A 25130-nucleotide genomic window follows, 5' to 3' on the forward strand; every position below is an offset into this window, starting at 1 on the left:
TTTCCCCACTAAGAACACAAAGCGAAATGCACGTAACAGCCTTGGCGTGAAATTTAAATAAAAAACAATTTTTTTCTGAAATAAATTTATTAAATTAAATTCAATTAAATATATATATATATATATATATATATATATATATATATATATATATATATATATATATATATATTATATATAACAATAAATATGAATTTATAATGTAAATTTATCTAAAAATATAAATATAATATAAAAAATATATATCTATAAAATATAAATATTATATACATAAATATAAACCATAAGCAAAAAACATTGGTGCATAGCAAAATAAAATTATCTCTTTCATCTTTCCGTCAGTACTTTTAATATTTTATCCTAAAGATCATTATGGAATGTACAATTGAAGGAGTTTTAATTTACTTTTTTTTAAACATTTGACAAAAATTTTGTTATATTATCGACAAGGCAAAATCGCTGAATAATTTAAGATATAGCTCAAAGACCTACTGACTACTTGTATATTAAAACAATTTTGGTAGATTTTGGGACAGGATATATTGTCTTGTCTCTATAAAATCAGTCTCAATTTGTGGGTCTACTGATTTATTCATAATTGTATGTAAACTAAAATCATGTTTCATTTCTTTTTTTAAAAGTTATACTAAATAACCTGAGATATACACTACGGTACAACGTAAAATTTTGTTTGCTGTTATAGGAACATCTGGACTGAATTTATAGTCAAGTAACTACCAGTAAGAATGAGCAGAAAGGGGGATACTGGCTGAATGAATACAAACTTTACCATTACCTTCTGGAGTTTGTTCAAGTGTCGATGATACTTGTTTCGAACACCCTGGTTGTAGGCCTGGAATGATAGAAATAGGCACTACAAATATAGTAAGACAGTTTTGAAATTAATGGTAACAATTATGAACAGAGATGTGACTGACTTCTTCAATTTACCTTCGATATAATTTTGATTTTGATCCTCTTCCATTTGTACATGTTCTAGGCTCGTGGTATTATTTTCACCCTCACTAATTGTTCATAAGTACTTAAAGGAAGGTTTAAATGTATCACACAAATATTTCATGTGGTAACGATAATAAATCTGCTTCATGTTTAACCAACCAGTTTAGGATTTTTAAAGTTTTCTAATCATTTCTTAAGGATCGCTTTTTTAACGGAAAATGATGATGCATTTCCTCACTATCTGTGCATCCGGACACACAACACTTCCTAGAACGGGAATGCATTTCAACTACGGACTTCTACCTAGTAATAAAATAAAATAATAATTTAATCTATAACCGTTAATAAAAGCTGACCACACTGTTCTCTACATAGGGCGCATTAAAAATGGGGTGCAAAATAAACAAACCATAGAACGAAATAAACGAATCAGATTCCGTCGCGGCTCTTAGCATAGCGAATAAAACAAGAAATGTGTTAAAGGTAGCGACATCTACATTTTGGACGTGGCGAAACATTTCGCCAAAATTTCCATAAATTTCCATATATTCGCAAAATGTTACCAAAACACCCACCTACGGAACTTCCTGCCCTACTCGTATTTAACATAATAGTTTGGAGAGCATAATTGGCGACGCCTCCGACCGTTTTAATTTGGTAATATTAGGTACGTCTGTGTTTCTATCCGGTAGTTTCCAGAACAGTTTCCGTTAGTTCGTTGATTGAAACATATTGCCTTGCCTTACCTTTCGGACCAATAAACTAGTATTGTGGTCGAATAAAGGCCTTCTATTTATCCTGTCAAGTGTGTGTGTTTAGAATATAACGAACATTTCAAATACTATAACATTTGTGCTAAGGTTGTAATAGTGAGTTAAATAAGAATTACTCTATTAACATAAGTGGTGACAGTGATAAAATAGCCAATGGACCATCCCCGTTAAAATGGTAAAGTCAGACTGTGTAGGAACTTTGCTTATCGTCTAATCAGAACAGAAGCTAGAAATAACTGAATTAGCGAAAAAATGCTATATGGCGTGATAAACTTCCTCATCTGATACTTCTAGTGCACGAGCTGTGCCGTCAACTATGATGTCAAAATTTGTTTGTCAAAAATCTAAACTACAAATTAGGGGTTAGTGATAACATTATAATTGTTAAGACAAGTGAATCTATCAAATTCCGGTACATTGTTAGTATTTGAATGTCAAGCTATATATAATAGTACAGGGAAAGAATGTAATTGACCTTATTCTTGGGTTTTGCTATAAATAATCTCCGAGTTAACTTGCCTATAATGCAACCACTCTCTGATATGGTGTTAATGTCCTGTAAGAAATAATTTTATTTCTTGATAAATAAAATATAAATATTCAACAAACATTTTAATGGTCACTATCTTGATAATATACTAGGGGTTGCATCGGTGATTAGAATAACAATCGTATATCAACTACGTCAGCAAGATACTCTTCGAGAGACTCTAAGGACCTATATGAATTCCGGTCAAGGCGTCGTCCTTTGTATCTGAAAAATGTACATCTCAGCATTCCCATCGTTCCGACCCGTTACCACGTCCGCTTCGATTAGCGAATGAGTCATTAGGTGCCCTCTATGTAATTGGTCAACAATGCCGATCTATATTTTCTTACGGTCCATCTCTTAGTGATTATGGAAAATTTCACTAGATTCATTTACCACAACGACCTATTTTGATGCACTGTATGCAGCATCATTGAAAAATTCTGGGAATATATGAAAAGTTAATTTAAGTTAATAAAAGCACCAGCCTTCTTCCAGTTCTGTCATCATTGCAAAGTCATCCATTTCTACTTAACCATTGCAAAAAGAATATTTGAAATATGTACATAATAATCGTTGTAATAACTAAATAAAAATAAACAATAACCTTGTCTGTGTTCCTTATTTATTTTTTGAAGTCGGATTAATTTTCTTGTTAAAAACATTATATTTTTCTCTTTTTGGTGTTAGATATTTGCTGAATAAATTAGGCAGTTATTATATTAAGTATTACAATGGGCATTCCAAGTAAAGTTGCAGTCTGTTTGAGGAAATATACGAATAAAGGAACAATGATTGAAAATAAGAAATGCTTCAGGCACCGGGGTCCGCTACCTAACCTAACTGATCTGACATTAGAGGCATTAACCAAACTAGAACACCCACGAAAAGTCGTTGTTCCCACCGGGAATCGAACCCGCGACCTCCACGTGTGATCTGAAGACTCTTATATCTATACCATAGAATCAGTTGCCTGCAATATCTCTACGGCTTCTCATATGATATGGTTAGTCTTTAAAAAGCAAATTGAACGAATTTGTACGGATAATTAACATAGAATAATTAACTTAGATATTATAGACAAACATTTGTGCATTTTCCATTTTTCGTTCCCTTTTCAAGGCCTTAGGAACCTTTAATTTACTTAATGAACTCTGCTTTTCTTGGAATCCTGTTTGGTCTGCTGATTAAAGTCCTTGTTGATGTGGAACGCCTGTTTAGTGATGATAAGGATTTGGTATAGGAATTTTGCGATTATACTGCGGTGAATTTTTGAAAAGGGATGAGTGAAAAATTCCTTTTGAACCTTTGCACTAATGTATTTGAATAATTCTGTATATGAGGCGCTCAAATTTTTTTCTCCGCTATTTCTAAATTTTTTCGCCTCTTCATGGCCGATATACTTAGACTACTTTAACCCGTCTAAATAAAGGAGTATGTCTTATATAGCAGAACCATAATTATTAGAGACAATTTGCTTTTTCTACACGTGAGAGGATACAGGATTTTCTGTGGATTATAACGGCCTGGGTTTTCTTTGGGTTGAATTGCAACTTCCAAAAGTTTAACCATTTAACCTCAGCATTTAATTGTCCTACAAAAACTTCATTCTGAGAAGATTTTTGTCTTCAGAGATATCGAGCTATGTATATCTTGATTGTGAATTCTTCACGCCATAAACAAAATCTAAAGGGCCGTCTTGGTTGGCACAGTGGTCAAGGGCGACAGGAAGGCCCTCTTACTGTTGCGATAGTAGCAGTTTCGAATCCTGCTGGGTAAATTTATGTTTTTGATTGTTAATACGAAAAAGAAAATCTGTGACTGCGATAAGCCGCGCCAGTAACCAAGCTGGGTAAGACCGGATTTCTTCTGAAATCATCTCTAGGACCGTGGGGAACAGATAAACACTATTTAGTAAAAAAGAGACGTTCAGTGTTGTACATACTATGTACATACATATGTAATTATTTTCTTGTCAACCCAATATAAACCCAAAAATATCTGAAATATATGTAAAACATTATTTGAAAATGTCTATATTATGTTGTAGAGCCAGAGAGAATTACAAGAAGATAAATCAAATTGTAGATATGTTAAGTTACTATGCTACAAAAGAGTGGAAGTTTGAGAACAACAACGTGAAAACGCTATGGAAAGAAATGAGAAAGAGCGACCGGGACCTATTTGATTTTGATATTTGTGCTTTAAATTGGGACATGTACTTTTACACTTGTATCCGTGGTAAATCTTACCTAGTCTGAAGTTCATTAATGATTGATGCTAGATGAATGATTATAAATATCGGTTATATTACAGAAGAACTGAAAAAATCCAAATTAGAAGTTATTTTTGTTATTTCATTTCAACTCATATATATTTTTACATACTAATTACACCCAATTTTTCAATTATTTTGATATACCTTAAAATATTATTTGTTATATAAATTTATTTATGAATCATCATCTAAGTTAAAAAAAATTGGACAATTTGTATTATGATGTGATGGGAAATGATACACTCATACTAGACCCAATAGTGATTCCTAACTAGTGCTCAAATATTTCAATATTTTAACGACAGATGACGCTGACTTCAAACTTATTATAACTACTGATAAAAATATTAATAGAGCATTGGTGTATTATTCAAAAAGATACCTTACCAATTTAAATGTATTAATTTATATGCTTATATATAAAAATAACCATAATTATTATAGTGACAGTAATAACGTCATTTAAATTATATTGCTGTCACGGTGACAATATAAATATTAGTAAATATATCAAGTTATCATTGGGATCGGTGTTTTATTGCATCATAACAACTGTCAAATAATTATAAAGTTATTGTTATGTTAAATTAGTATTGTTGTTATAAAGGTGATTTTATTCATTTCTATATTCTGTTTACAAATTTTATTGCGAATATTTTAGGAGCTCGAGTTTATATTTTGAAGGACCCATTGGACACTATTCCACAAGGAATAAGAAAATTCTATAAGTTAATGATTATTTATTATTTAATATTATGTCCATGTTGGTGTGTTATATTATATAGTGCTTTGTTAATTTTAAAATATTTCGTTATAAACATATGTTAATTTTTGCGTTTGTTTTAATGGTTTTGATAAATATAACTTAGCCCAAATATTTAACCATTCATAATTATAACGTTTTTTTTATTAATAATAATCCTTATTGTATATGATATTTCTCTTTTTTTTATCACTATTTACCTTCTATGCTATGTTATATTACTATAAACAAAATACCAGTATATACAAGAAAAAATAAACGTACAAATGAACAAAAATAAGCCATTGTTGTTATATCATCAATGTTTTTGAAATACCGATTATTTTGATTTTGTTTTCAAGTTATATATTTGTAAGTAATTTGTAGTCAGCTATATTCCTCGTTCAAACGAGTAGATGACAGTGGCGATGACGAATCTGTAGTTAATTTTAGATATAACTTACCAACAGCTGTTATCAAATGAGTCATCCATCTACTTGAGGTTTTATAAATTGTAAGAATTCACAGTTGTTCAAAACCACCTCTAACTCTAACTATCTCACTTAATGATAAATAAAATACCATAGTTGATATTTCAACTCTGTAATTGAAAAAAACCGAATAATTGAATCTAACCCGAAATCTAAACATAACCTCAGAGAAACTTAAGGCTATATGAACATTCATCCGAGCAGGTTTTATGGACCACTATAATTTGTTCAAAAATAATAAGCAGTAATTAACATAGTACGTTTATTGATGAAAAAACAAATTTCACATAATAGAACAAAAAATTTTAATTTCTTATAAGAAAAATATTAGTGACCTTAATACTAATTTAACAGCCTATAAAACTTATAATAAAATTTGGAATGTTACTGACTAAAAATTTTTCTTTTATTTAACATTTCCATTCATTTGACTGCCTACACTCATCCAAGTGCAATCTGCAACGGGCCATTTGGGAATGAAGCTTTCTTGATGATCAAAATATTGGCTAACATCCACAATATTCACTAAATCACAAGAATTTAGTTGAACATCTTCTTTCTCTAGACCCTGAAGCCTAAACAAAAACCGCAAATAAGTTAACTCCCATTTGGTGACCTTCACGAACTTGTCTTTCAGCTGCCAGCAGGTTCCTTCGAAACAGAACATCGGTGAATATTTTTCGCCATTTCTTACCACAAAGGGTACAAATTTGTTTTCATCAATTTGTAGAAATCCGCAGGAATCCTTGTTTATCTCATTGTGCATGTCATTACTTAAAGCCAACATAATTCTAGCGCAGAATTTGAGAAAATCATACATGTGCAGAAAGTCCTCCAACAACATCTTCGTATCTCTGCCACCTATGAATAGAAGTTTTCCAAATTGACCATCGCAATGTTGCAAATTAATCTCATTAAATAAACACGCTTCCCATTTATTCAGAGGATCATAGTTTACTTGAAAACACTGGTGGACTTCTGGTGAAAACTTCGTAAAATTATTACACAACCTATGTTTTATAATTCTAACGGAGACATATTTTAAATCACCGACAATGATGTAAGGCAAATGCTGCAGGTCTATTGTGTGCCATCCAAATTTTACAACTGGAGAACATGATGCTTCTTGCAATTCTGGTAACGTTTCGGTCTTACTCACTGCGTCTAGGACAACATGTCGGCTTAATTCGTTATTCATATTTTGTCGGTTCGCTGAGTTAATTGATGCCAATTTAATTATATAAACTTTTTTATTCGACATTTCACTTTTTACTTATATTATTTCAATTAACACTCTTTTTATATACTTAAAAAGTACACTACTCTTATAATCTCTACTTATATACTACCTTCTGTCACTGTCACAATTAAATATTTACACAACTCCCCACAAGCTACTTGATTTTAAATCCGATTTCAATAAATTACATAGAAATATTTTTTGTTCGTTATAAATTGTTCGGAAAAATATAATAAGATAATAACATATTATTAAAAAAACACCCGTTAACGTTCAGTATATGTTTTTACAGTTTTCCTTAAAAATATATATATTACTAGTGCTGTAGCTGTATCATATACGTCTTATTGATGTGACAGTATATCACATTTCAATTGCGAATAATATATATCAAGTAATCTATGGAGAATGTTTTATGATACCATGGCAACTGTCAAATTGTTATAAGATTGTTGTCTTTAAATTAGTATTAGTTCTATATGCAATTTGTATGCTCTATTAACTTAATATAAACAAATAAATTATTACAGGCATATTAAGTATATGATTTTTTAGGTATAAGAGTTTATATTTTAAATTGTGTTGTTTTATATAGGACCTTTTTAATTTAAAAACATTTGAAGAAATTTGCGAGTCTTGCCTAAGTTTGCAATTGTGACATTACAAATTACTGAATAAACTAACCTAACCTCTATTTAATCTAGAGATATATTCTGAAAAATATGTTATTCTTTTTATAGTATAAATGAATCGTCGAATTTAAAATTGATCTAATTTAATATGTTTATGAGAGCAATAATTCGTTCAGATATACATTTATTTAGAGACATTGGTAATATTCTGCAAAAATTTGTGCATGATTGAGAAAATCCTCTCAGTTGTACCTAATTCGAAATGAAACGTGCTTTAGATCACTGATAGTGATGTAAAGGATGCGGATATTCAATGGTGTGCTATCCGAATTTTAGAAATGAAGGTTTCTGAAGGAATGAAGAAGGCTGATGTTTCTTTCAATTCTGGCAATATCATTGTTGCCTACTGATTTAGCCATACCGGCTTTGTTATTTAAACGATTATTTATTAACCTTTTGAATTTTTATAGCATTTGAATTATTTAGGGATTAAAACTAAAATATATTATTTCAAGAACAAGATGTACTGAATTGGATCCACCAAGGGAATAACGACTCTGCCATAGGGCTAAAACCCACACCTACCAAACTTCCTGTCCTACTCTTATTTAACAAAATAGTTTGACCTGTGTTTCTATCCGGTTGTGTCCAAAACAGTCTCCGTTAGTTCGCTGATCGAAACACATTGTCTTGTCTGACCTGTCGGACCAATAAACTAGTATTGTGGTCGATTAAAGGCCTTTTATTTAAACAAAAAACGGCCTTTTATCTTAATTACTAACATCAGAAGTGGGATTCTTATCCTGTCAAGTGTGTGTCGTTAGAATATAATGAACATTTCAAAGACTATAACATTTGTGCTGAGGTTGTAATAGTGAGTTAAATAAGAATTACTCTATTAACATAAGTGGTCAAAGTGATAAAATAGCCTCTGGACCATCCCCGTCAAAATGGTAAAATCAGACTGTGTAGGAACTTTGCTTATCGTCTAATCATAATAGAAGCTAGAAATAACTGAATTAGCGTAAAAATGCTGTATGGCGTGGTAAACTTCCTCATCTGATGCTTCTAATGCACAAGCTGTGCCGTCAATCATGAAGTCATAATTTGTTTGTCAAAAATCTAAACTACAAATTAGGGGTAAGTGATAACATTATAATTGTTAAGGCAAGTCAATCTATCAAATTCCGGTACATTGTTACTATTTGAATGTCAAGCTATATATAATAGTAGAGGGAAAGAATGTAGTAGACCTTATTCTTGGGTTAGCTATAAATAATCTCCGAGTTAACTTGCCTATAATGCAACCATTCTCTGATATGGTGTCAATGTCCTGTAAGAAATACTATTTCTATTTATTGGTAATTAAAATACAAATATTCAACAAACATTATAATGGTCACTATCTTGATAATATACTAGGGGTTGCATCGGTGATTACAATAACAATCGTATATCAACTACGTCAGTAAGATACCCTTCGAGAGACTCTAAGAAACTATATGATTTCCGGTCAAGGCGTCGTCCTTTGTATCCAAAAGTGTACATCTCAGCATTCCCATCGTTCGGACCCGTTACCACGTCCACCTCGATTAGCGAATGAGTCATTAGGTGCCCTCTATGTAATTGGTCAACAATGCCGATCTATATTTTTTTACGGTCCATCTCTTAGTGATTATGGAAAATTTCACTTGATTCATTTACCACAACGACATATTTTGATGCACTGTATTCAGTATCATTGAATAGGGACTATGTCTTTTTAATCTGAAGCGGCAATAGAAATAAAAAATTCTGGGAATATACGAATAGTTAATTTAAATTAAGAAAGAAAAGAATTTTAAGCAAGTTCAAAGCACCGTCCCACCTTCTTCCTTCTGTCGGAAATTAATTGTCGGTTAAAAAATTTTAAATTAATAATACTAATTGTTCTACTATAGAACAAAAGAAATCTCCGTAAATTCCCTATTCCTACTCTGTTGTGTGATAACAAGACATAGCATTTCATTATAATGATGACAGTGGTGCAGAAACATCCTACAAACAACAAATTTCCGAGGAATCGACAGACATAAAGCTTATGATGCAGATGTTTTCAAGTCGAGGAACAAAGAGGGTATTCAATGTCGGCACCTGTGAACTTACGGGAGTTTTACGGGCGGCCCAATTAATATTTTTATATATTTGTTGTACATGATAAGGCTTTACTCCAGGAATTAGATATCGTCATAGACTGGAATGTGATCAGTAAAACCAATTTTAAAATATATAAAACTACTGATGGATTGGAAATAAGGTATGACCTATTTATATTCCGAAAACTATGATAGGTCTGAAGTATGTTAATATAGACGATTAGTATTAATATAGATGGCGGAAAAATACAAAAAATGTTTTAAAAACGTCAAAATCTTCCTCTATTTCGTTTTCCTAAGATGTATTGATGTAAAAAGAGTGAAAAATATGTTGATATGCTTGAGATATTGATTATGAGGGTCTTTCGATCAAAAAACAAGGGTTATACTCAAAAATGCTTTTGGCTTTATCTCGTAATAAACAAACAACTACACAGACATGACTACAGATAGACAATTTTCTACAAAATACTAAAAGGAATACAATATACCACGAAGAGATATAACAGAGAGAGCAGCACAATTTACATTTGTAACTTTTCGCAATTTCCTGGAACATGAAATGTGAAATTACGTCTCATCGCTATTGAAATGCCCCAAAATACATTATCTGTTGGAACTTTTGATCCGCACTGTTTGCAGTTTACTGCAGATCTGCTTAAAAATTAAGAAGGAAAGATAATAATTTGAATTAAAATATCTACCGGGTGTTGTGTTGCTTCGTTTTAATTTGGATTTAAATGGATTGTTAGTTGGACTGCTTCGATTTTGAACATTACATAATAGTATGAAATGCAGAATGTATATAATATATATAGTAACTAAGTAGTAACTATATATAATAACTGTGTAGTTTAAATGTTTACATATTTGTGAATTAGTTAACAATAAGTTATTTTTAATAGATTTCCATTATAAAATTGCGAATTATATTATTTTTATTACTCCAGTTATTTCAAATATGATAAGAATATACATGGGATTGACACTTAGTTTAATAACTACAAGAAAATTTCATTTTAAATCAATAGCATAAAATACACCAGGTGGTTGAACTTTATTTTAATATACAAACAATAGTGTGAGCTTTCTTCTATTATTACAGAAATTTGTTTTATGTTTTTAAACATTACGAATTCTTGACATTTATTTTTGATATAGGTGAATTTTACAGCAGATTAAATTTGTGCCATGATGGTCAAAAAAACGAAACATCAGTAATATATCCGTCATAGCTCACGTAGATAAAGGAAAATCATTTTTAATAGACTCCTTAGTAGCAAAAACTGTTATTACTGCTGGTGCCAAAGTTTGAGAAATACATTTTACAGACACCGGAAAAAATTATCAAGACAGATTTATTACGATTAAATCAACGTAAGCATATTAAGAATATGTAGTCTTTTGAAATATTGAACGACGAAATTTACAAACCACTGAACTTATCTGATAATTTTGATTAGTGATTCTGAAGCTTTATCTCTTTAAAATAAAGCTGGGTAATTGTTATAACAAAAATACTAACTTTTTTCATAAATAATTTTGATTAACGCGAAAAAGAGTAGAAAGTTTTCTTGATTAATTTGATTGGTTCCTCTGGGCACATAGATTTCCGTTCTGAAGTAACTGCTGCCCTTCGTATAACTGATGGTGCTCTTGTAGTAGATTGTGTTTCGGATAAGTAAATTCCTAAATAATTATTTGTATAATAAATTAAATAATTATGTATGTATTTTTGGTGTTACTTCACTTTGTATTAATTTTACTAAAGAACATGCATAATGCAATTCAATGCAAATGCAATAACGCATATCTAAATATATTTCTGTGGTAAAGACAATTTATTAAGAACTTCCGAATTGAAGTAGGAAACATTGTAGTGTCTTTACAATCTTTTAATTAATCGTGATGTCATCTCCAACCGCCCTAGGCCGTCATCGGTTAATCAATGGTGCTACTGATGCTGCTAATTCGCTATAAATTATGAATTAAGTTAGAAACAATTTTGTAATAATGAATTATTTGCAGGTGTGTGTGCAACCGGAAACTATGTGACGTCAGGCTATCGACGAACGTATTGAGCCAATCTTGTTCATGAACAAGATGGACCGTACCCATTTGAAGTTGCAGTTGGATGCTGAATAACTTTACCAAACTTTCTGACGATTAACAATCTGTGGGGTTAGAAATATTTCAACCCAAAAACAGAATAATAATCACAAAAGATCGTTTTACATGTACATCTTGAATCCATCTACAAAATTTTTGACTTGATTATGAACTGCAAGTAAACATCTGTTTTATTATTAAAAAAAAATTCTTCCAGCACAATTAGGCCTCTATATAGTTTACAAAATAACTTTAATGAAGTTATTGGGAAATAAATATATTGTTGGCAGTGCATTGGAAGAAAATTATAAGCCTAGGTTTTAAACTCTTTCATGTTACCTCTATCTTTATACCCTATGGTGACAAGCTGTTATATCCAGAATGCATTATATATTTTTAGTTCTTGGGTGTAACTAACATTTGTATTTTAGGAAAGAAGAATATGAAGGCCTTCTCTCCACACTGTACACTAACTTGAAATATGAAGACAAGGATAAGGATGGAAAACAATTTAGGCGGACATGGTTACCTGTTGGTGAGACTTTGCTTCAGATGATTGTCGTTCACTTACCATAGCCAGTAACTGCTCTGAAATACAGATACTGGATTAGAGGTAAGTAAATTCCTAAATAATTATTTGTATAATAAAGTAAATAATTATGTATGTATTTTTGATGTTACCTCACTTTGTATTAATTTTACTAAAGAAACATGCACAATGCAATTCAATGCAGAAGCTATAACGCATATCTAAATATATTTCTGTTATAAAGACAATTTATTAAGAACTTCCGAGTTAGAATAGGAAACATTGTGGTGTCTTTACAATCTTTTAATTAATCGTGATGTCATCTCCAACAGCCCCAGGCCGACATTGGTTAATGATTGGTGCTACTGATACTGCTAATTCGCTATAAATTATGGATAAAGTTGTAATTATGAATTAATTCAGGTGTGTACAAACGGAAACTATGTTACGTCAGGCTATCGACGAACGTATTACGCCAATCTTGTTCATGAACAAGATGGACCATACCCATTTTCTGACGTTTAACAATCTATGGGATTAGGAATATTTCAACCCAAAAACAAGATAATGATAACAAAATATTGTTTTGCATGTACATCTTGAATCCCATCTACAAAATTTTTGACCTGATTATGAACTGCAAGTAATCATGTATTTTATTATTTAAAAAAAAATTCTTCCAGCACAATTAGGCCACTATATAGTTTACAAAATAACTTTTATGAAGTTATTAGGAAATAAATATATTGTTTGCAGTGCATTGGATGAAAATTATAAGCCTAGGTATTAAATGCTTTCATGTTACCTCTATCTTTATATCCTATGATGACAAGTTGTTATATCGAGAATGCATTATATATTTGAAGTTCTTGGGTGTAACTAAAATTTTTATTTTAGTAAAGAAGAATATGAAGTCCTTCTCTCCACTCTACGCATTAACTTGAAATATGAAGACGAGGATAAGGATTTAACACAATTTAGTCAGACATGGTTACCTGCTAGTGGGACTTTGCTTCAGATGATTGCCGTTCATTTACCATCCCCAATAACTGCTCTGAAATACAGAATGAAAGTGTTATACGAAGGTCCACATGATGATGAAGCCGCTTTTTTTTTGTTCTGGCCTAAAAACCAGGCGGTGGAATGCATGACGCATACCTGGTCGCGGAGACTTGACCTGGAGTGACAGGTTTGACCGGGTTTTGTGGGACTGCCTCTGGGCTTACCAATACAGTAAACCGAAACCGCCTCACCGTTGACCCCTGTGGATCACTACTGCTACTGCATTAAATTTGGGGATATGGCACCCGCTGATCGGGCAGCAGTTATTGGGCACGAGGGCCCGGCGATTCTATTGATTCGCAAACCTGAGTTAACACACAACTGGGTACTGTCGTATGGGGGCAAAAGTTATGACTGTAGCGATGGATGAGTTCGTTTCAGCCTGGAAAAGGGGGAGAGCTTGGCGGTGACGCGGTGCTAAGCTCCCAGCATGTCGACCAGCTCGCGAACAAGCGCGTTTTCTGAAGAACTTGAGCTGAGTTGTTGTTTGTGGAATGATTGAGTTATGAAGTGCTTGATTTCTGGAGTGTCAGTTTCCCTATGAATTTGATTATTTCTGACAAATCATGGAGCGCTTAATATTCTCCTGAGGAGCTTATTTTGGAAAACTTGAAGCCGTTTGACCTGGTTGGGTGTAACAAACTTGAAGTAAACATTAGATCCTTAGAGGAGTACGGACCGAATTAACATCTTGTAAAATAAGCATTTGATGGAGATGGGAAATCTGCTAGAAGGGCATATCAGAGAAGATAGCAGGTTTGCTATCCCCGAACCTTTTTGGATTGCTTTCTGGATTTGGGAATGGCAACCGAACCGCCGGTCAAAGTGATGACCTAGGTACGTGACGTTATCCAGCCATGGAATTATTGCGGTGTCGATCTTAAGTTGCGAGACGCGCAGTGCGTAACGCTTCTTATGGAAAATGATGGCCTGGGTTTTCAGGAGGTTGATTTGCAACCTCCAGAATTTGAACCACTTGACCACATGATCGAGCTGCTTCTGTAAACTTCATGAATTGTAACTTCGAACCTGGCGGCCGTGAAGAAAGCAGTGTCGTCAGCGTAAAAGGCGACGTCAGTATGCTCTATTCTCGGCATATCTAAAATAAAGAGGTTAAATAAGGCTGGGGCCAGCGGGGAACCTTGAGGTACGCCAGCATCGATTTGTTTACGACTGGAAAGTGATTGCCTGATCTTGACCTGATGATGAAGCCGCTCTTGGTATGTGTCACCTATATGGATTTTTAAAACGCGTTAAATTTTGGTATATATTTGTACATGATGATTTGTAGTTTACAACTCTAGGATGATTCACTGTGAATGATTGGTATAAACTAAACAACAATTACCAATTTTTTTAATTTTTTTAATATTTGCAAATGACTATACTTTGCTTTATTTGTTTTTAGGTATTAAGAACTATTATCCTAACGGTCTTATGATGATATGTGTCTAAAATGGTACCCACTTCTCATAAAGGTTATTTCTACGATTTTAGTCCTGTTTTTATTAGAAGCCATGGAAGATGTTTCATCTGGAAATATTTGCACTTTGTTCGGTCTGGATCAATTTTTGGTTAAGCCCGATACCATCACCACATTCACAAACATGCAGATCTTGAATGTCATGTAATTCGGCGTAACTCTCGTAGTATGTGTAGCTGTGGAACCCAGGAATCCGGCCGATTCTCCAAAACATGTAGAAGGTAAGCAAATGTTCGATTTTATTGTGTGATTATTACTAAGGCCTGTGTCATTTGTCTTAAGGTTTGAAACGTCTGGCTAGGTCTGATTTTATGGTACAATGTGTCATTGAAGAATCTAGCGAAAACATCATTGCCGGTGACAGAGAGCTCCACTTAGAAATCTATCTGAAGGCCTTGGAAGAGGTTCATGCTAGAATTCAAGTTACTTAATCCGACACAGTAGTACACTTGGTGTAACTGATGATGCTCTTGTTGTAATAGATTGTGTTATGGGTATGTAAATTCCTAAATAATTATTTGTATAATAAATTAATTAATTATGGAAGTATTTCTGGTGTTACTTCACTTTGTACTAATTTTACTAAACAAAAATTAAAATTTTAAATAATGCATATATAAATATATTTCTGTGGTAAAGTCAACTTATTAAGAATTTTCGAATTAAAGTAGGAAACATCGAAAAAAGAATCTTGTAGTATCTTTTCAATTTTTTAATTTTGTAATAATGAGTTATTTCAGTTGTGAGTACAAACGGAAACTATGTTACCTCACTGGCCATCCCCATTAACTGTTCAGAAGTACAGAATGGAAATGTTATACGAAGGTCCACATGGATGGATGTTTAAAAAGCGTGAAATTTTAGGTTATATTTGTACATGACGATATGTGGTTTACAACTCTATGCTGATTCACTGTGAATGATTGGTATAAACTGAACAATAATTACCAATTTTTTATTATTTTTTTAGCAGATGCAAATTACTATACTTCGCTTTTTGTTTTTAGGTATTACGAACTATGATCCTAACGGTCCTCTGACGATGTATATGTCTAAAATGGTACCAATTTCTCATAAAGGTCGTTTCCACGCTTTTTTTCCTGTCTTTTTCGGTAAATTAGCCAAAGGCATGAAGGCCCCTATCGTAAGACCCAAATATGTGGCATCAAGAAAGAAGATTTAAACGAGCAGACAATACATGGAACCATCCTAATGATGCGTCGTTATGTAGAACTCATGGAAGATGTCCCATCTGGAAACATTTATAGGTTGTTCCGAGTGGATCAATTTTTGGTTAAGTCCGATATCATCACCACATTCACAAACAAGCAGAACTTGAATATCAAGGAGTTCAGCTTATCTTCCGTAGTATGTGTGGCTGTTGAACCGAAGAATCCGGCCCATTCAGAAAAACCTGTTGAAGGTACGGAATTATTCGCTTTTATTGTGTGACTATCACTAAGGTCCGTGTCATTTGACTTCAGGTTTGAAACGTTTGGCCAAGTCCGATCCTATAGTATAATGTGTCATTGAAGAATCTGGCGAGTACATCATTGGCGGTGCCGGAGAGTTCCACAATCTGTCTGGAAGCCTTGGAGGGGATCATGCTAGCATTCAAGTTAATTTATTCGACCCTACTGGGTCTTACTGTACTACGTCTTACGGTATATTACTGTATCTTACCGTGAAACCGTCAGCGAAGAATCTGACCAGATCTACCTGTCAAAGTCGCCAAACAAATACAACAGATATTGGCACAAGTATTTTAGCTTCCAGGCTTTTAAATATATGCCGTTTGGATTTCTATCAACATGTAGTCTAAAAGATGTAGTTTATGAGGCTCTGCAATATAAAAGCTTGAAGTCTCATCAGTGAATATAACATTGATTAAAAAGGATTGAAACGACATGCTAGTCAGCTAGTGGGATACTCATAAATAATTTGGATCAATATATAATTAGAGAATGATAGATATTAGGTGAGTTAGTTTACAGTTCTTTTGGTTTAATTTTTAATTATTTCTTCCGTACTCTGGAACAAATAAAACACGCACTATATAGAGTATTGAATGAAAAGTTGCAGGCGTCTGAAAATTTCGAAACAAATGTGCTGTCTGGTATCTTGTACACTAAGAACAACGTTACTAATTATGTTTCTGTTTTTGTCTAGATGAATCTTCCACTGCCTTTTGGTTTATAGATCATACCAATTAATAAGCAAAAAAATGGCAACGCCCTCTTAATTTATTTTTTCAAATCATATTTAATGGAGTGAGTTTTATTCTTAATTAGCGACCCGCCCCGGCTTCGCACGGGTGCAATGCTGATACTAAATTAAATACACTACAGAAAAAATATGAACGTTGTATATAAAAACATAGCGGCCCGCTCCGACTTTGCACGGGCATAAAATATATATGCCTATGCCACTCAATGAAAACATGATAAAAATCGATCCAGTATTTTTGGTTCATTCATTACTGCCCTTGGCCTGCACGCATTAAATTTGGAGTAAAACAATTCCTCTTCCCCTATACTTACTATGAAGATTTCCTGCTATCTTTGGAATATCTAAATTCATACAATTTTTATTACATTACACATTTTTAAACGCAAATTTTAAATTTGTAATATCTCCGAAAATATTTGTTTAATTTACATGTTGTAAGGAACCATATTGATCTATATTAATTGCACACTGTATTTAAGGTACTTAATTTGATAAGGATTAATGCCGCATTGCTTAAAATAGCTTCGTAAATAAGCCATTTTCTCACATAAAAAGTAAACAATAAAATTGGTTAATGTGGGTTATCCCTAAAAGATAAACATATACCATCGCGGACTTTTTTGTAGATCTTTTTATGGTGTACAATACCTGTAGTACATTAATTTGATCTAACTCGTAAGGTTAGGCAGCGTTTTTGCTAATTGCTAAATAAGCCTAAATAAATAGGTTAATTTACGACATCACGTTAGAAACCTCTAAAATTAGCAATGTTGCCTTAGTATATTATGCATGTATTATGCATATAAACCTTCCTCTTGAATCACTCTATCTATTGAAAAAAACCGCATCAAAATCCGTTGCATAGTTTTAAAGATTTAAGCGCACATAGGGATATAGGGACAGAAAAGGCGACTTTGTTTTATACTATGTAGTGATTCTATTTACAGGATTCCAATGGGCAACAAAGCAATCCATCATGGTGGCGGTTAGATCATTCCTACAACCCGTCATATGTTGTCTTGTATGCTTGCCTATTAGTCAATATATTATTAAAAGGTCAACAGTCTGGGCAGACGTCCAGCCCAGACTCATTGAACGTGTTTGTCAGTGTGAAATTCAGGTAAATCTTTTATACAATTAAATTTTCACTCCATCTTAGAAATACGTGCGATATCACAGAAAGCGGCACCAGATGATACAGCATTGTATGATAAGTAGCAATTTTGAATTGTTTATATAATTATATCCCGGTTGATTTAGGACTTCTATCCATTCTCAGATAATTCTCTAGAATCGACTTGGTGTAGGTGTTTGAGCAATTAAAGTACTGGATACAACTTAGTCCATGCATATTTATACTTTACAAACAACTCGGTTAAAGCCACAATACAGAAATGAATCAAGAGTGAGGGATCTTCATCTTGTCCGGGTGGTTTTATCACGAGCATGCGCCGTAGCGTTTTTACGATTTTATATACAAAGCAACTACTCTTAAGATTTAATTATTCAACAATATATAAGCCGATTCAGTATATAGGCGCATCCACCCAATTATTATATGTCCAACTATATGTGTTGTAACATTCGCAAGATATGTTATATTAATGGTATATTACTTTCGGTTCTAAAGAATTCTTACTTTTTGGCCATTTGGAATAGGGGAACTAATAAGACATTAACAATCGTTAACAAATTATTATATTAACAAATGTTTCTTAAAAGTTATTCAAAAATACCTGATTTCTTCTAAAGATTTAATTGGCTGGTTTTCACAATGTTTCAACATGCTTGTTGAAAGATATGATTTATAATGTTTCGCATTTATAATTTAATTTTAGGAGATATTTCTTCAAGTTTAATATGTTTAAAAAATATACCAAAAACCATACCATAAGTCATGTATCTAATATTTGACCGAACTGCTTTATTATTGAATTTTCCGTTTTAATATTATAATTTTTCTGGAAACATAATTATTTATCAGATCATTTATTTATTATAAAAGTTAGTACTGTACTAATATACGACATTCTTTTTTAACATATCTAATATTTTATTTTGTTGTTTTTCAGGATACACATAAAATAAAGAAAGTTTTCCAGATCTCAGTCAATACTTGGACAAAATGTAAACGCGTCGTCAATGACAATCCATTTTTTTCTACAGTACAAATAAAAAGGGCGTGATCCATGTTCTCGTCAGAGATTAGACGGCAGACTGCATCTGCTTTTTAATTGCCAAATATAACAACTTGAGGGGATCCAAACTTGCTGGAGAAAGCGAATTATAGGAGAATTGGGGAATTGGACAGTAGGGGTTGACAGTACTTTGGTTGAAGGCTACAATCCGACGAACTGTAGCTGTTAAAAAGGATGAGCAATTTAATATATATTTGGGTATACACGTAAGCTAGAGCCTGGTCTGGAATAAGGCGTCGTTCTCTGGAATCATTCCCTGTTCGGTGAACTTGAGAGGACAGTTTTGTCCATTTTTAAGGTCCACCCGATAGATGTGCGGTGGGCGTAGGTAGAAGAATGAGTCCATAAAGGTACCAGATAACTGAAGTAAGGTAGTACATTCCATCTTACCGTGAACTTGTTAGGTTTATTAAGTTGTCTTTTTATAGCATTCATATGAATCGTAAAATTCAATTAATGTTATCAACGTTTTTAGTATTTAAATTTCAGACGTTAATTCATCAATAAACTATTATATTTCTTGTCATAGATTTTATAATTAATTAATAAATTTTTTGGAAAAATGACTTGTTCTAATGACTGACCATAAAAAATGACACAAAGTTTTAAAATTACTTTCCAAGCGATGTGCATCCATTATAATATTTTTTAGAACCGGTTTGGTGAAGGTAATTGGGCAATTAAAATACTGAATTCAGCTGAGCCGCTCTGTATTTATACTTTATGAATAAGTCGGTTATGGCCACATCACAGAATTAATTAAGATGCCGGAATCTTCATCCTGCCCGTGAGGCTTTAACTCGATTTTGCCTCGTAGTGTTTTACATATTTATATTTAAAGGCAGCAAAACATTTATTTATGCAATCGTGAATAAAAGCGCATTTACCATATAGGCGTCTCTAATCAATTATTTGTGTCTAACATTCGGCCACCCTGACCTCGCAAAACTTCACTCCGGCCTGCTCTTGGAATATGGTGGTTGTTATTCTGATTTTTCTATAATGGAGACATACTCTTAACTACTTGATCTTTTAAAATTTCTTACCTTGTTGATAATTTTTTCTATATAGTTCCATTTTATACTTTCCATACTGTGTATTTTATAATTTCTGTGAAATCAATTTTTTACTTTTTGGGGTGACCAGCAGTTTATTCCTTCGGTGAGGTCCGACTGCCAGACACCATTTTAAATTCTCTTAATGGCCTGGTATATTCAATGATTCTTTTTCTGTTTTCTTTTTTTTTCTTAGGATCCTTATAATACACGTCCTGCTCGGACAGGAGTTCGGTGGTACTATGAATTTAACTTAAACATTATCTATATATTTTGATCAAACGATGATAACTTTATTCCTAATTTTTGAATTATTCTATACTGCTGGCGTAAAAACTTCCTGTTCGTCAGAGTGCATGCATCCGATGTGATGGAGGGCTGGCTGCCTCCATACTGTCGTCCGTAATGTAGACCTTTCCAAGTCTGTTGTGGTGACCACCGACTGGTTGGCTACTCCTGTGCTGGCAGCCTGGCTGTAAACGTTCATAGCAACGTCGCTCGTGATGGCCCCCAGTTTTTGATACCCTTCATATCATCAGCTAATTTGTTGTCACGTGCAATGGTTGTTCTTATCGTTGGAGTACCCCACATAGGTATGCCCCTTTTGCAAGCTCTTTACTTTCCTAAATATAACTATATATTTGTAATAGATATCGATGTTCTTTCCAGTTGCTCTATGTATTTGTGTTCTGAATCGCATCTTAAATTAATGACTTTATGCCTAACAAGATCTGAGAATAGAATATATATTTTCATTGTGTAAAACAATCGAACACTTGTTACCTCCTACTGTCCAACCTCTTTGATAAAATTACTTTGAGCGGAAGGACAAAAAATAATTTGAATACATTTAGTGTTTAATATCTTACCGTGTATTTTATAGCTTATCACTTTTGGCGCTTAAAAAATATAACACACATTTATCTAATTTTTAGGCATTTAATTTTTAATCCTAAGCAAGCAGACCTTAGTACTCAACAAGGCTTCTACTTATTAGCATATCAAGAAACCAAATGATAGATAACCGAGGTAATAAAAAAAAATGAATATGTTAACAATAAAAAAATAAAATACCGAATAAATTTTACAAGGAATAGATCATTTATCTCTAAAAATACTTGTCAACTTCATAAGTAAATCATATATAGTTATTAAACATACATTAAGTACATTTTTATAACATAAAACAATGAATTTTCAATAAATCACATAAACACTTAATATCGCACGCTTATAATAAAATTTTAAAATAGAACATAATTTATTTGCTTTGGATAATATAGCTTTTGGACTTTTCCAAATTTCATTATTACATCATTTTTGTGTCAAGTGTTTTGTCTTTGTATGTGATGAAACCACTGGTGTTTGTGGCACGTTTGTCTAAAAAGAAACCAATCAAAGCAAGTCAAATTTTGAAGAAAAACTCAAAAATTCATATTACATTTTTACGATCCTGACAACTATTCAATTTGGATTTATTGGATACGGCAGTGTCTGTAAGTTGTCCTATTCTCTGTCTTTCAGAATTCCGAAAATTCCGTCTCTTTAAAGCAGACTCTGTGTCTAAACGTCTCAATACTTTATGTTCGAGACAATATTGCTCTGCAATATAAGTTGGGCCCTCACACTAAAAATACAAAAGAATTATAATATTTATAGATTATTAGGATATTCTAAAATCATAAATTACATTATCCCAACTATCATCAACTGGTACAAGTTTAATAGGTTCTAGAGGTGTTACCACCTTTTCAACTTCACTGCCTTCTTTTATTAGCTGCAATTCTATACACTTTTTATCCGGGCAGATACTATGGTGTAACTAGTATAAAAAAAGTACTGTATTGGTTTTCTTTAATAAATAATACACCTTACATTTAATTCTTCTGGTGGTACACGGTGACATGTATTATAATCACAAGGGACTAGTACAATATTCCCGCTGTTAGCAGTTTTGCATTTCTTCAAATGTAATTCCATCTTTGATACTCTTATGTGATGTGAGTTATTGTATGGACAAATAACTTTTTCATTGGGACTGTAAAATATCGGTTTATTATCTTTAAATTCTTTGGTCATACATTACTCTCTTAATATCTCCATTGTTTAAATTTCTGTATTATGTTTTTAAGATATTTTAAAATATACACTAATGTAAATTGTTAATAGTTAAATTATAAACGTTTATACGTGAATAAATGCACTTAGTCTTTGAAATATTTCAAGGTAGCAAACATTGTTTATCAAATTCTTTTGTCAAAATATTTTATGTTTTCTTATTGATTACATATATGGAAGATTAAAAAATAAATTAGAGATGATGAAAAACTTCCGATGTATCGATAGTTACATAAATTATTCCATAAATATTATAAAGCCTTTTAATTATTTTTAATAAACTATTAAATTTGGTAGTTAACTTTAAAAGATTAGCTTCACTACACTAATTAAAATAAAAGATTTATTAAAAAATTCTATAGTATTTATATAGTATATTCTATAGTATTATTCAGTAGCTGTTAAAAAATATCTATATTTTATTTATCCCTTATATCCATATACTTTTTTTAAAAGTTGACCTTGAAAGTGAAAGGAATACATAAAATTAAACAAATTAACTCGGCGGGAATCTGACACTAGAAGTTGGAAATATCATTCAACATCTTCCATTCAAGATCAAAATGATATTAGGTCGACTGCACGTTGTCGATATGTTCCCGTGCCGCACCTCCGAATGGTTCCGGAACACTCTCCCTTAGTTCGTTGATTGAAAACGCATTGCCTTGTCTTACCTGTTGGACCAATAAGGTAGTATTTTTGTCGAATAAAGGCCTATTATTTAAACAAATAAAGTTAGAATATAATGAACATTTTAAAGACTAGAACATCTGTGCTGAGGTTATAACAGTGAGTTAAATAAGAATTAAAATGACAGTGACAAAATAGCCGATGGATTATCCCTTTCAAAAGTGGTAAAATCAGACTGTGTAGAAACTATGCTTGTCGTCTTATCAGAACAGAAGCTAGAAATAACTGGATTAACGTAAAAATGCTGTATGGCGTGGTAAACTTCCTCATGTGATGCTTCTAGTGCACAAGCTAGAATGGTTTGGATATGTAATTAATCTAAATTAAAAATTAGGGGTAAGTGATAACATTATAATTGTTAAGGCAAGTCAATCTGTCAAAGTCTGGTCCATACTATACAGTACATAGATACTATTTGAATGTTAAGCTATATATAATAGTACAGGAAAAATATATAACAGACCTTATTCTTGCGTTTACTAACAAATAATTTCCGAGTTAACTTGCCTATAATGCCAACAACTCTCTGAATTGGCGTCAATGTCCTGTATGAAATACTTTTATTTCTCGGTAAATAAAATACAAATATTCAACAAATATTATAATGGCCAATATACTAGGTGTTGCAACCGTGATTACAATAACAATCGAATATCAACTACGTCAGCAAAAGACTCTTCGAGAGACTCTAAGAAACTATATGATTTCTGGTCAAGGCGTCGGCCTTAGTATCCAAAATGTGTATATCTCGGCATTCCCATCGCTCGGTCCCGATACCACGTCTGCCTCGATTAGCGAATGAGTCATCAGGTGCCCTCTATGTAATTGGTTAACAATACCGATCTATATTTTCTTGTAGCCCATCTCTTAGTGATTATGGAAAATTTCACTTGATTCATTTACCACAACGACCTACTTTGACGCACTGTATTATTGAATACGGACTATATCTTTTTAATCTGAAGCGGCAATAAAAATAAAAAATTCTGGGAATATACGAATAGTTAATTTAAATCAAGATAGAAGTCATCCGTTTGCACTCAATCATTGTAAAAAGGTCCATGCTGAAATTAGTTGTTGGTTAAAAATTTTTAAACCAAATAATACTAATTGTTCTACTATACAACAAAAGAAATCTCCATAAAATCCCTATTCCTACTCTGTTGTGTGATAACAAGACATAGCATTTCATTATAATGATCGCTGTGGTGCAGAAACATCTACTAGAGGATAGAAACACCACTTAAAATCTGTCATTCGAGGGCAAAATGACGACAGATCGACTGCTACGTTGTCGATATTTTAAATTATTATTTACATATAGGGAAAATAGTTTAGTGGAGGATTTACAGATTTGCGGCTAGCTGCATATTGAAATTTTGCAGTTTATCTTAAGTCTGCAATACGTTAAACTAATTCAAAAACATAAATAGTTTTTTCTGTTAATTAGATTTTGCAAATACTAAAATGTCGCAATATAATATAGTTTTAAACAATATAAATATAGTTTTGCATAGTACTAGGATTTGTATTAAAAGTTTGAGTCTCGTTTTGGTCATTTTTACGCTTTCTAACATTTAAACTTTTAGGGCCCTTCGATTTCATTTGGATTATTTATCATATTTCACAGAAAAAAATAGGTTTAGTGCAACCAGCAGCAAAAAGAACATAAATGAATAAATGGAACAAAATGTATTAAGGCAAATAATCTAAATTTGCCTACAATATAACGACTACTGTGTGTCTATAACTAAAATAATTTTAAAAATAATTTATTAATATTTTTCTTTGTATTTCGAGATTTTGATTGTTTCTGATCTGTGATCGGTGGTTAATTGAAATATTACTCCAAAAATATAAGGTCTAAAAGGATTAGT

The 25130-nt window shown here is 32.4% G+C and overlaps 1 long non-coding RNA gene and 2 pseudogenes across 2 annotated transcripts; all 3 read left to right on the forward strand.

Moving 5' to 3' along the window:
* The first annotated feature begins 10984 nt into the window (after positions 1-10984).
* LOC143205717 (eukaryotic translation elongation factor 2-like) lies at positions 10985-12500 on the forward strand (annotated as a pseudogene).
* A 234-nt stretch (positions 12501-12734) lies between these two features.
* Positions 12735-16905, forward strand: LOC143205718 (eukaryotic translation elongation factor 2-like; annotated as a pseudogene). Its single transcript, XR_013007873.1, has 6 exons — positions 12735-12766; positions 12960-13061; positions 13316-13525; positions 15966-16386; positions 16448-16598; positions 16634-16905. The product of XR_013007873.1 is annotated as a eukaryotic translation elongation factor 2-like (transcript).
* Positions 16906-18154: 1249 nt separating this feature from the next.
* LOC143205690 (uncharacterized) lies at positions 18155-20201 on the forward strand. Its single transcript, XR_013007855.1, has 2 exons — positions 18155-18312; positions 19265-20201. It is a non-coding gene; the product is annotated as an uncharacterized LOC143205690 (long non-coding RNA).
* Positions 20202-25130: the final 4929 nt, after the last annotated feature.

This window comes from Rhynchophorus ferrugineus, unplaced genomic scaffold, assembly GCF_030347505.1.
Source record: "Rhynchophorus ferrugineus isolate W39M unplaced genomic scaffold, kcgeb_rfMv2 rfM14, whole genome shotgun sequence".
Taxonomy (NCBI): Eukaryota; Metazoa; Arthropoda; class Insecta; order Coleoptera; family Curculionidae; genus Rhynchophorus; species Rhynchophorus ferrugineus.